This window comes from Bombina bombina, chromosome 2, assembly GCF_027579735.1.
Source record: "Bombina bombina isolate aBomBom1 chromosome 2, aBomBom1.pri, whole genome shotgun sequence".
NCBI classification, from domain to species: domain Eukaryota; kingdom Metazoa; phylum Chordata; class Amphibia; order Anura; family Bombinatoridae; genus Bombina; species Bombina bombina.
Window position 1 is genome coordinate 971,152,080 of NC_069500.1, and position 12,465 is coordinate 971,164,544.

Below are 12,465 nucleotides of genomic sequence, written 5' to 3' on the forward strand. Positions count from 1 at the left end.
TCACATCATATACAGTAATTTTTAGTACTCCAATAAACAATATGGTTTGGTTATCTATTGTAAGAGATAATAATGGAACACAACACCACATGTTTGAGGTCTACAGTATATAAAGTGCTGAATGAATGATGTTGAGTATATATCACAACATATTATTCATAATTAAATTTTTTTTTTTTTTTTTGTTATTAAGTAACTTACTGGTATCTTAGAAAGTCTAATAAACACGTTTAGTTAATGGACATGTTACTATATGTGGGCATACTGGTCTGCTTCGTGTGGCCAGATTGCCACAGTGTTAGAAATGAGTGTGGCTTGGATACTTTGTCACGATTTCTGTTGGGGGTAAAGTCACATCATTTCTATGGAGACGGCAGTATTTTGAACCATCACAATTTAATACATTTAACGATGACTATATTGTTCAATAGTTGTACCCACATATTGTCCACCTTACTTGGGAAGTGGTTATTAAACAGTGTCATGTTTATAACTGCAAGCAAATTACCCATGATATAAATCGCTTCGGTGGTGGCAATGTTTTGTTTAATATGAGTGCATGTTTAAGTAGTGATATGCCGCAATATACTTTACGCCTGTACCAATACAATACTACTATAATTTTACCCAAATCGAATCCCAGCATGTATAGTGAACACATTGGGCATGATATAACTGCCTGGTGATTAGTCTAAAGGGGTTTAGCTCGCAACCAATCAGGATATCCTTTGAGTGTTGTCCTCCGTGACATTACTGCATTGAGATTCGTCTTGAAGGGGGCGTGTAGCTCTCTCACAGAATGATTGGTTGGTGCGCAGCAGTATAGGGTATTTAAGGCGTGCTAAGAGCAGCACTCGGCTTGTCAGTTTTGTTTCACATTGAGAAAGGCCGCATTGTCACAGCCGAAACACGTTTGTGTTATTGTGTGTTTTTAAAATTTTCCATTTCTATTAGTCTCTGGTTTGTGGGGAGCGCAGCTCTAACCATCCCTGGCACCTGAAGCCGAAGTATCCTGTTATCGGCCAGGATTATTGGCTGGATTGTGTGTCCCCTTTTTTCCATATCTATAGTTTGGAATTAGAGGAGATGATTTGGATTATCCTTTATTATATTATGTAATGTTTATTACATCCTTTATTTTAAATAATTGTTAATAAATTAGTTTTTATCTAATTAACTTGTACACATCTTAGCTGAGTTTTTCTCAGCATCATTACTATTTAGAATTGGAAACACTGCTATTTAACCTCTTCTTGTCCCCTCTCTCTCCCCCCATACTATTCTTGTATTGTATAATATATCTTAAAGGGGCAGCACCAAGGGTTATTATATCCTTTTTATTTCCTACTTTATCACAGTGCCAGTATTCTACACCAGCTTGCTATAGTAACTCGGTGGGTAAACCACATTCTAATATTTGAGCACGTGATTGTACCACATTAACAATTTCTATAAAGGCGACCTTCAATTTGGTGGCTGAAATGCTTCAATGGTCAGAGGATATAAAGAATTTAACAGTTGACTTAAAAAATAAAAATACCAAAGATAATGCACAGTTTGGGGAATAGCTTAAATCTCTTAAAAATCTCAAACAAATCTGGAAAAGACAAATTAAGAGACAATGGAATATAGGCATGTTTAATTTCTATACTGACAATAAGGTAATACACAGAGGCTTACGACTCAAATTATTCCCTTCATTTCAAGACTTAAAATCTGAATTGAAGATTAAGTGGGAAGAGGCCCTCTCAGGGTGCTTATTTAAACTTATAGGTTATCTTATAGAGCACGAGATGGATAAGCTTAATGAGATAACTGATGAAATTACTAAAATCAGCGGGGAATTAAAACAATATGAGCTAAAGGAAGAATTCCAAAAATTCTATGTAAAAAATAAGGAAGAGGTAGAAAGATTTGCCAAGTTTATTTCGGATAAAAAAGAGAAAAAAAATAGAAAGAGATTTAACTGACTATGCTAATAAATCAGTATATACTGGAATGTTAACAAAACTATAAACACTGATTCTGACTTTTCAGACAAAGACTGTGACACCACAGATGCTGACAATTCTGATGAAGATTTGAGACTTAAACCCATCCTATGCAATAGGATAACACCTCACGGTGGTAATGGGAATGTCCCTTTAGGCGGAGAACCCGGAGGGGTAGGGGAAAACAGACCCAGAACCAGAAAACCGGTCAAATTCAATCAAAAATCCCTAACCAAAAAGAAACAAGTCACCAAGATTTAAATATAATTAATCTCTCTGACAAAATCTTGACTAACACACACATTTCAGTTCTTAAAAAGGTTTTGTCATTTGTACCCACCACCATGCTTGACAAGTTTGAGACTATAAAAGATGTACATTTATTTGCATGCAAAGTACTGCTTAAGAAATATTTTTCCTCAAATATAGAGACTGAAGGTTTAGATAAAAATGATATTGCAGCTATTGGTGATTTAATCACTCTCTTAGAGGAATCAACTGGTGAAACTAATGAGACTTTGGCCTCTAGTTATCAAGCCGTCAACCGTAAATACGCTAGAATTCCGCAGCGTATTTGTGGCGAGGCTGATTCGCTGTAGTTATCAAGCCCTACAGCCCGGCAAAAGTAGAATCTAGTGATGTAAGCTACGATCCGCCGGTCTCAGTCCGACACAGATCGATTCTTACATCACTCCAGATGTGCCGAACGCAAGTTCGGCACAATCTGACTACTTTTGCTAGTTATCAAAGAACTAGCAGGTATGCTCGGCACTTTTCCGGCCCAGCGTACCTGGTTTTCAATCCGCCGCCCTGGAGGCGGCGGATCCCATAGGACTCAATGGGAGTCTGACAGCAGCGAGAGCTCATGTTCGCTGCTGCCCGATATCCCATTGATTCCTATGGGAATGTCTGCACCTAACACCCTAACATGTACCCCGAGTCTAAACACCCCTAATCTGTCTCCCCTACACCGCCGCCACCTACATTATACTTATTAACCCCTAAACCGCCGCTCCCGGACACCCCGCCGCCTACATAATACCTATTAACCCCTAATCTGCCGCCCCCTATACCGCCGCCACCTATATTAAATTTATTAACCCCTATCCTGCCTCCCTATACCGCCGCCACCTATATTAAATTTACTAACCCCTATCCTGCCCCCCCATACCTCCGCCACCTATATTAAATTTATTAACCCCTATCCTGCCTCCCCTACACCGCCGCCACTATATTAAACTTATTAACCCCTAAACCTAAGTCTAACCCTAACACCCCCCTAACTTAAATATTATTTAAATAAATCTAAATAAAAATTACTATTATTAACTAAATTATTCCTATTTAAAAATAAATACTTACCTATAAAATAAACCCTAGTATAGCTACAATATAACTAATAGTTATATTGTAGCTATTTTAGGATTTAATTTTATTTTACAGGCAACTTTGTATTTATTTTAAGCAGGTACAATAGTTATTAAATAGTTATTAACTATTTAATAACTACCTAGCTAAAATACTTACAAAATTACCTGTAAAATAAATCCTAACCTAAGTTACAATTAAACCTAACACTACACTATCATTAAATTAATTAAATAAATTAACTACAATTACCTAAAATTAAATTCAATTAAATAAACTAAACTATAGTACAAAACCCCCCCACTAAATTACAGAAAATAAAAAAAGAATTACAAGAAGTTTAAACTAATTACACCTAATCTAAGCCCCCTAATAAAATAATAAAGCCCCCAAAATAAAAAAATGCCCTATCCTATTCTAAATTACAAATTAATCAGCTCTTTTACCAGCCCTTAAAAGGGCTTTTTGAAGGGCATTGCCCCAAAGTAATCAGCTCTTTTAAAGGAGAAAGAGTCAGGAGTCCTGGTGTCTTGTAAATCAAATCCAAAGGCTTTATTGGTTAAAACAAATGGCAACAACACTTGGGTTACAGTCCACAAAAGCTGCAGCACAGGGTAGTGGTCACTACTGCTGACGCGTTTCGGCTTTTCCCGCCGTAGTCATAGCATAGTTAGTGACCGCTACTCTGTGTTTTAAAAAGGCAAAGATCACCTCCTATTGGATAAAATAAAACACACCCATGTAGCTGCTTATTACATTTAAACTTAACCTTAATGGAATAGATCCTGTTCAATCTCGAACAAAGTTTAACCTAGTATGTGACAGAAATAACCAAAGCTACTTATGCCTTGAAGTGTTATATTGAAATTAAAATTAAAAAAATATTAATTAATTAACTAATGAGTGCAGGGTGAGAAACACCAAACTCCTGAGAATACCTATGTGTTCCCAAAAATAGGTAATATGAAAATCAGAAAAGGAGAGTATATCAGGAGCGCTATAGCTAAAGGTGCTAGGAGGTAAGACTATATAAATGAAATTGGCATAGACATTTAGCGTATCTTAAAAAATAGCATCAATTTAATGCACAGCAAATAATACACAATAGTAAATAAAACCGGACGTCTCCGTGATTAAAAGTCCTTAAGTTGCCGCCATATGATAATTGTAATAGCAGAGAAAGTTCGTAGTACAATAAATGACAGTCTGGTGTACACTTACAGTATCCTTAATGTATGTTGGTTTGCTAGCAAACAGGGGCTTACCCCAAACTTTCCACTCGATATCCTCCGTGAGTTGGTTACAGCCGTTAGCGTGGTGACACCGCTAATGTAGGCGCTGTCTCAGATCGGCTCTTCTGATTGGTCCAAACTCGGACCAATTTGGACCAATCAGAAGAGCCGATCTGAGACAGCGCCTACATTAGCGGTGTCACCACGCTGACGGCTGTAACCAACTCACGGAGGATATTGAGTGGAAAGTTTGGGGTAAGCCCCTGTTTGCTAGCAAACCAACATACATTAAGGATACTGTAAGTGTACACCAGACTGTCATTTATTGTACTACGAACTTTCTCTGCTATTACAATTATCATATGGCGGCAACTTAAGGACTTTTAATCACGGAGACGTCCGGTTTTATTTACTATTGTGTATTATTTGCTGTGCATTAAAGTGATGCTATTTTTTAAGATACGCTAAATGTCTATGCCAATTTCATTTATATAGTCTTACCTCCTAGCACCTTTAGCTATAGCGCTCCTGATATACTCTCCTTTTCTAATTAAAATTAAAACTTTTGCAAAAATGTGAAAATGTGTCAAACATGGATGATATAAATATATATAGTGTTTCCAATGCCACTGTGAAATTTCAAATATTTGATTGCTATCTATAAGGCTAACACACTTTGCGATATATCAGGAATATTTAAATAATAATTTGGTTATTATAATGATTAGACATTATTTGAGGGTACATTGTAATTAAACATGCTATTGAGTAGATGGATTGGGATAAGGAAAATAGGTTGAAGGTGTAAGATAGAAAATATGTATATAAATACATATATACACACTCAATTAGTTCCTATTCCTATACCATAAATTTGATATGTGGAATTTAGTTATAGGTTTTCCACATATCAAATTTATGGTATAGGAATAGGAACTAATTGAGTGTGTATATATGTATTTATATACATATTTTCTATCTTACACCTTCAACCTATTTTCCTTATCCCAATCCATCTACTCAATAGCATGTTTAATTACAATGTACCCTCAAATAATGTCTAATCATTATAATAACCAAATTATTCTTTAAATATTCCTGATATATTGCAAAGTGTGTTAGCCTTATAGATAGCAATCAAATATTTGAAATTTCACAGTGGCATTGGAAACACTATATATATTTATATCATCCATGTTTGACACATTTTCACATTTTTGCAAAAGTTTGAATTTTAATTTCAATATAACACTTCAAGGCATAAGTAGCTTTGGTTATTTCTGTCACATACTAGGTTAAACTTTGTTCGAGATTGAACAGGATCTATTCCATTAAGGTTAAGTTTAAATGTAATAAGCAGCTACATGGGTGTGTTTTATTTTATCCAATAGGAGGTGATCTTTGCCATTTTAAAACACAGAGTAGCGGTCACTAACTATGCTAAGACTACGGCGGGAAAAGCCGAAACGCGTCAGCAGTAGTGACCACTACCCTGTGCTGCAGCTTTTGAGGACTGTAACCCAAGTGTTGTTGCCATTTGTTTTAACCAAAAAATCCTTTGGATTTGATTTACAAGACACCAGGACTCCTGACTCTTTCTCCTTTGAACTGTTCTAAACCAGCAAGGAGTCTCTGGTGTGAACTCTCAGCCTGTACCCCTTGGACCACCACGGAAGGATTACGGAGCAGTGACATGATAGTGACGTCATGCGCTCTACACAGGAACACGCTCACGGACGTAGCCACAGGCAGCGAGTGACTTGACGAGGGGAGCGAGCGGCACGGCCGGATCTCTGCAGAAAGCGGATTGGAATTGTCTCCCCCAGGACCGAGCACCGGACAGATGTGGTAAGTGAGTTATACCAGTAATTTATACTGTGAACTGTGAACTGTGAGGATAATTCATGTATCTGTGGTGGTTTACAAGCGAGTAGTACTTTGTGGCCAGCATACGGATAGGAGTAAAACAAACTCTGTGCATTTTAATCAGCTGGAAAAAGTGATTCTGGGATGGCGCTCAACAAAGGAGAGCTAAGAGATTAAAATATAATGTATTTAGTACAAGGGCTCTAATGTTAAATATATATGTGTGTACACTAGTAAATATAAAATAAAATTAATATAGGCCAATAGCAATAAACTATTCCGGTATAAAAGGGTATTAAGCAGTTAAACGTATAGAAAAAATTTAAATTAAATAATATTTATTACATATGTAACATTGGATAAAAATAATGATGCCGGCATCTAAAAACAAACACAATATGAGCAATGAGAAATATCAATGTAAAATGTATGCAAACATATGATCTCATCTAGAACAAATAATAACAGAAAAGGGATACATAAGAATTCTTAAAACCTGTATCGTCCTGTTAATATCGCAACAATGTCCAGAGAATAGCTATTCTGTGAAAACTTTTAACCAGAAACTCCGGATTATATGTGTCCTCCTTTCCTCGGTGTTTGAAATTAGTACAGCGTTCTCTGCAAGTGGTGGAGGATACTGTGATCCCTGTATGCACACAAACAGTTCCGGGCTGTAGTGCAAAGGGTGTTCCGGTGTAGGTAACTCTTTGATAATCCCACAGGGTGTAGTAAAGAACCGAAGTTCCAACAGGATGTTAATTACACAGATGGATTAGTATGAGTAGGTCCCGGGACAGGAATTACACATATGGAGCCAGCTCAAACCAAGTTTTAATAGCTGCCCGATGTACCTGTCCTATCTACTTACGTATCCAATCTGTTGCTGACAATTATATTGGTCTTGTACACAGGAGCAATCAGCAAATCTACGCGTTTCAGCCGCCAGGGGCCTTTATCAAGATGCCTGTTTGCTCTCAATTCCATTTTTAGATATCCCACGCTGTATCCTCATTGGACAAAGTCGGACCTATCAGATCTTTTGCTGTAATGGGTGTGGTTTCTTAAATTTAACTATTCAAAGTCTGTGCTTGTATATTGATAATGTCTATACATTTCATACAATTAAAACATGCAATTAAAACCAGTGTTTGTATATTATTGCTAGAAATATGTAACAATACCTTTTTCGATCTCATTAAAAACCGCTTAAGTCGGACTCAATTTATTGCTATATAGCCATTCAGATTTTTCGATAAGTAAACATACCGGTTTATTTATTAAAAAATTAGTAAATACCGTAGATTTGTTACTTAATGCAAATCCCTAAAAAATAAGCCATAGTAAATAAAAATGATTCTTTCAATACTTCATCCTAGAGAGTGTATTGAAATAATACTCTATTCATTTACTTTTTGCATTTATTCATTGCAAGTCTAGCATAGTCTTTGGATTTTAATTATTACAAATGTATTCTATTGTTCATGACAAGCATAATTTTTAACAAATTAATTCTAAGTAAATAGAGAACAATTAAATTTGTTTATAAACTAACTCTCCTATATGTGGTGACCCAAATTATTATAATAATAGTTGTTTATGCAAAATATTTTATAAAACGTTGTGAATTAATTTAAATCTCCAAAGTCTTAGATTACCTAAAAAATATAAAAATGTTTTGTTTAAAAGGAACTCTATACTAATATATATGTAAATAGAAATGCAAAAATATAAAAATATATAGAAAAATATATATATATATATAAAAAAATTATTTTATAAATACATATATATAAAAAAATATATATATATAAAAAATGAAATAAAAAATTTCATGAAAATTCTCCTTTAATATTATCTCCAAAAAGTCTTTCCTGATGTTATCATATGTGATAAAGCTTTTGTGTTTAGAATATAAGTTAGGATTAAAAGTCTCAACTTTATTAGCAACTTAGTAAAATTGATAAAATGTAGTTGAAGGCTCTAATCTTAAAATAATATATTCAAATCCAATTCTGAATTTAGGCCATGGGGATGTAGGGTCTTAAAATTAAATATACATTCTGCCTCTTTCTTAAGTAAAATATTGTTAATGTTACCTCCTCTAATTCCCAAAATAATTTGTTTGATACCCCAATATTTAAAATCTTTGAGGTTGCCACCATGTATGTCTTTAAAATTGGTGTATAATTTTGTTTCTGTGGATCCATGTTCAATTTTCAAAATGTGTTCTCGGATCCTATCCCTCAAAATTCTACCTGTCTGACCAAAATAGAGCAGCCCACAAGAACATTTGATGCAGTAAATTGTATTCATACTAGAGCATCTGATCAATTGATTGATCTTAAATTTAAAACCAGTATTTTGTGACGTTATTTCCTTACTCTTATGGCTATATTTACAGGATTTGCAAGTGTTGCATGGAAAGAATCCATTAAGCTCCACCCCTCTTAAATCTCTATCAGTTGCACTGCGTTTAGGTTCTTTATATTCACTTTTGGATAATAAGCATTTTAAATTTCTAGCTTTCTTGAAGATGATATCAGGATGATTCCTCACTTTGTTACCGAATACATGGTCCTGTTTAATCAAGTGCCAATGTCTCCTTAAGATTTTTTTCACTTCGTGATGTTGTGAGCTAAATTTGGTTATAAAGGGCACAAAGATCTCATTATAGTTAGAAATATTATCTGTATTTTTCTTACGTTTATTTAATAGTAGAGCTTCCCTGTCCATTTTAACCACTTCTTGTTGTGTATTAGTCAAATGTTTATTATCATAGCCTTTTTCTATGAATCTCTCTGTTAGTACTTTAGATTGGGCCTGATAGCTTTCTGGGGTTGAGCAATTATTTCTGTAAGAAAAAAATCTATATATTGAGATAGGCCCGATGTTAGGGACCCTATCCCAGAGATAATGGGACGACCGGGTGGGTTTCTTAAATCCTTATGGATTTTTGGGAGGAAATAGAAAGTTGGGGTTTTAGGATATAATATATTTAGAAAATTAAATTCAGACTCGTTCATAATTCCCACTTCTTTCGCTTTTAGAAGTATCCCCTCTAATTTATTTTGTTGTTTCCTTAAAGGGTTTAGTTTAAGTTTGCTGTAGGTTGTTTTATCCTGTAATATCCTGTTAGCTTCAGTTACATAATAAATTTGATCCATGATGACAATCCCCCCACCCTTGTCAGCCGGTTTCACTATTATCTCTGTGTTATTCTGTAATTCCTTCAGTGTCTCTACTTCTTTCCTACTTAGATTCTTCTTTATTGTCTTATTCTGGTCTAGTGAATCTAGGTCTCTTTTGATATTTTGTTCAAATAATTTTATATGTTCACTTTTTTCTTGTATGGGGTAAAAAGTGGACTTAGCCCCGCTTGGATGAAGACTTCGACCGGATGGAGGACCTCTTCTTGCCCCGCTTGGATGAAGAATTCGGCCCGGCTGGGTGAACACGGCTCAAGGTAGGGTGATCTTCAGGGGGTTAGTGTTAGGTTTTTTTAAGGGGGGTTTGGGTGGGTTAGAGTAGGGGCATGTGGGTGGTGGGTTTTAATGTTGGGGGGGTTTGTATTTTTTTTTACAGGTAAAAGAGCTGATTACTTTGGGGCAATGCCCCGCAAAAAGCCCTTTTAAGGGCTGGTAAAAGAGCTGATTACTTTGTAATTTAGAATAGGGTAGGGCATTTTTTTCTTGTAATTCTTTTTTTATTTTCTGTAATTTAGTGTGGTTTTTTTGTACTATAGTTTAGTTTATTTAATTGAATTTGATTTTAGGTAATTGTAGTTAATTTATTTAATTAATTTAATGATAGTGTAGTGTTAGGTTTAATTGTAACTTAGGTTAGGATTTATTTTACAGTTAATTTTGTCAGTATTTTAGCTAGGTAGTTATTAAATAGTTAATAACTATTTAATAACTATGGTACCTGGTTAAAATAAATACAAAGTTGCCTGTAAAATAAAATTAAATCCTAAAATAGCTACAATATAACTATTAGTTATATTGTAGCTATATTAGGGTTTATTTTATAGGTAAGTATTTATTTTTAAATAGGAATAATTTAGTTAATAATAGTAATTTTTATTTAGATTTATTTAAATAATATTTAAGTTAGGGGGGTGTTAGGGTTAGACTTAGGTTTAGGGGTTAATAAGTTTAATATAGTGGCGGCGGTGTAGGGGAGGCAGGATAGGGGTTAATAAATTTAATATAGGTGGCGGAGGTATGGGGGGGCAGGATTTATTTAAATAATATTTAAGTTAGGGGGGTGTTAGGGTTAGGGTTAGACTTAGGTTTAGGGGTTAATAAGTTTAATATAGTGGCGGCGGTGTAGGGGGGCAGGATAGGGGTTAATACATTTAATATAGGTGGTGGCGGTATAGGGGGGGCAGGATAGGGGTTAATAAATTTAATATAGGTGGCGGCGGTATAGGGGACGGCAGATTAGGGGTTAATAGGTATTATGTAGGTGGCGGCGGGGTCCGGGAGCATCGGTTTAGGGGTTAATATATTTATTATAGTTGCGGCGGGGTCCGGGGGCGGCGGTTTAGGGGTTAATATATTTATTATAGTTGCGGCAGGTCCGGGAGCGGCGGTTTAGGGGTTAACATATTTATTATAGTTGCGGCGGGGTCCGGGAGCGGCGGTATAGGGGGTAAAATCTTTATTTAGTTGCGGGGGGCTCCAGGGGCGGTGGTATAGGGGGTAAAATCTTTATTTAGTTACGGGGGGCTCCAGGGGTGGCAGTATAGGGGGTATAACAGTATAGTATAGTGTGGGTGCTTAGTGACAGGGGTATCAATAAAGCTGGGAAAAAGCCGAAGAGCAGCGGGATCGATGACTGATAAATATCACAGTCCGCTGCTCATCGCTCCGTACTAGGTACACAGTTTTTTGACAGGTTTATTGATAAATTTGGCGAGCGTATTCAGGTCCGCGGCAGCGAGGTTAGGCGAACTTAGGCGGGCGTATTGGGGCCGGCGAATGCAGGTAAGTACTAACTAGAGGCCTTTGACCTTAGATATTAACTGGCATAATGTGTTAAAAACTAAATCACATTTTATACCTCCACCTAGTACTTCTCACAACACTTTGACCTTTTTAGATCTTGTATGCAAAGATATACTGGCATTATCTGAAGAATATGACAATACACATGTAAATCTGTCCAGAGAGGAAAAACTTGTATTAAATATCATTACTCAATGGACAGATGTTCAGATAAAACAGAGTGACAAAGGGGGAAACATTGTATTGTGGCCTACACATATGTATGTGGATGAAGCCAGAAAACAACTCAGTAATCAGAGGAATTACAAAAGTCTCTTTGGTAATCCCACTGATGATTTTCTTAAGCAGTACAATTCCTTAATTAATTCTGCAGCTTCTGAAGGCACAATTGATAAGAAGGAACTCAAATTCCTAGAAGTCAAGCAACCTAAATTGGCAACTTTGTATTTGTTACCAAAAGTTCATAAAAACCAAGTATGTCCACCGGGGAGGCCTATTGTATCAGGCATTGGGTCCCTGACTGAAAAGGCGAGCAAATGCTAGACTTCACTACATTGTAGACTCTTTACCCTCACACACAATAGGTATTATGCATGTTCTTAACAAGATAGATACACTTACCGTAACCCCAAATTCAACTTTAGTCACCTGTGATGTTGAATCACTATACACCAGCATAGAGAGACAGTGGGGGTGCAAAGCAGTTTCTCATTTTCTCCAGAAAAATGAATCTATGTCCAATTAATCCAAACAATTTATTATTAACATACTAGAATTTGTGCTTGGACATAACTACCTTGTATTTGACGGTAAATTCTACTTGCAAACATGTGGAACAGCTATGGAGACATCTTGTGCCCCAACGTGCGCTAACATATACCTGGACTGGTGGGAGGAAACTGTAGTGTTTCATGAAACCCTCAAACAGTATACACAACATATTGCCCACTGGTCCAGGTATATAGACAATATTTTATTTGTGTGGGAGGGCCCTAA

At 35.9% G+C, this 12,465-nt stretch overlaps 1 pseudogene; it reads left to right on the forward strand.

Annotated features, from left to right (window-relative positions):
- LOC128647392 (uncharacterized) overlaps positions 1-12,012 on the forward strand; it is a 53,216-nt pseudogene extending 41,204 nt beyond the window's left edge.
- Positions 12,013-12,465: the final 453 nt, after the last annotated feature.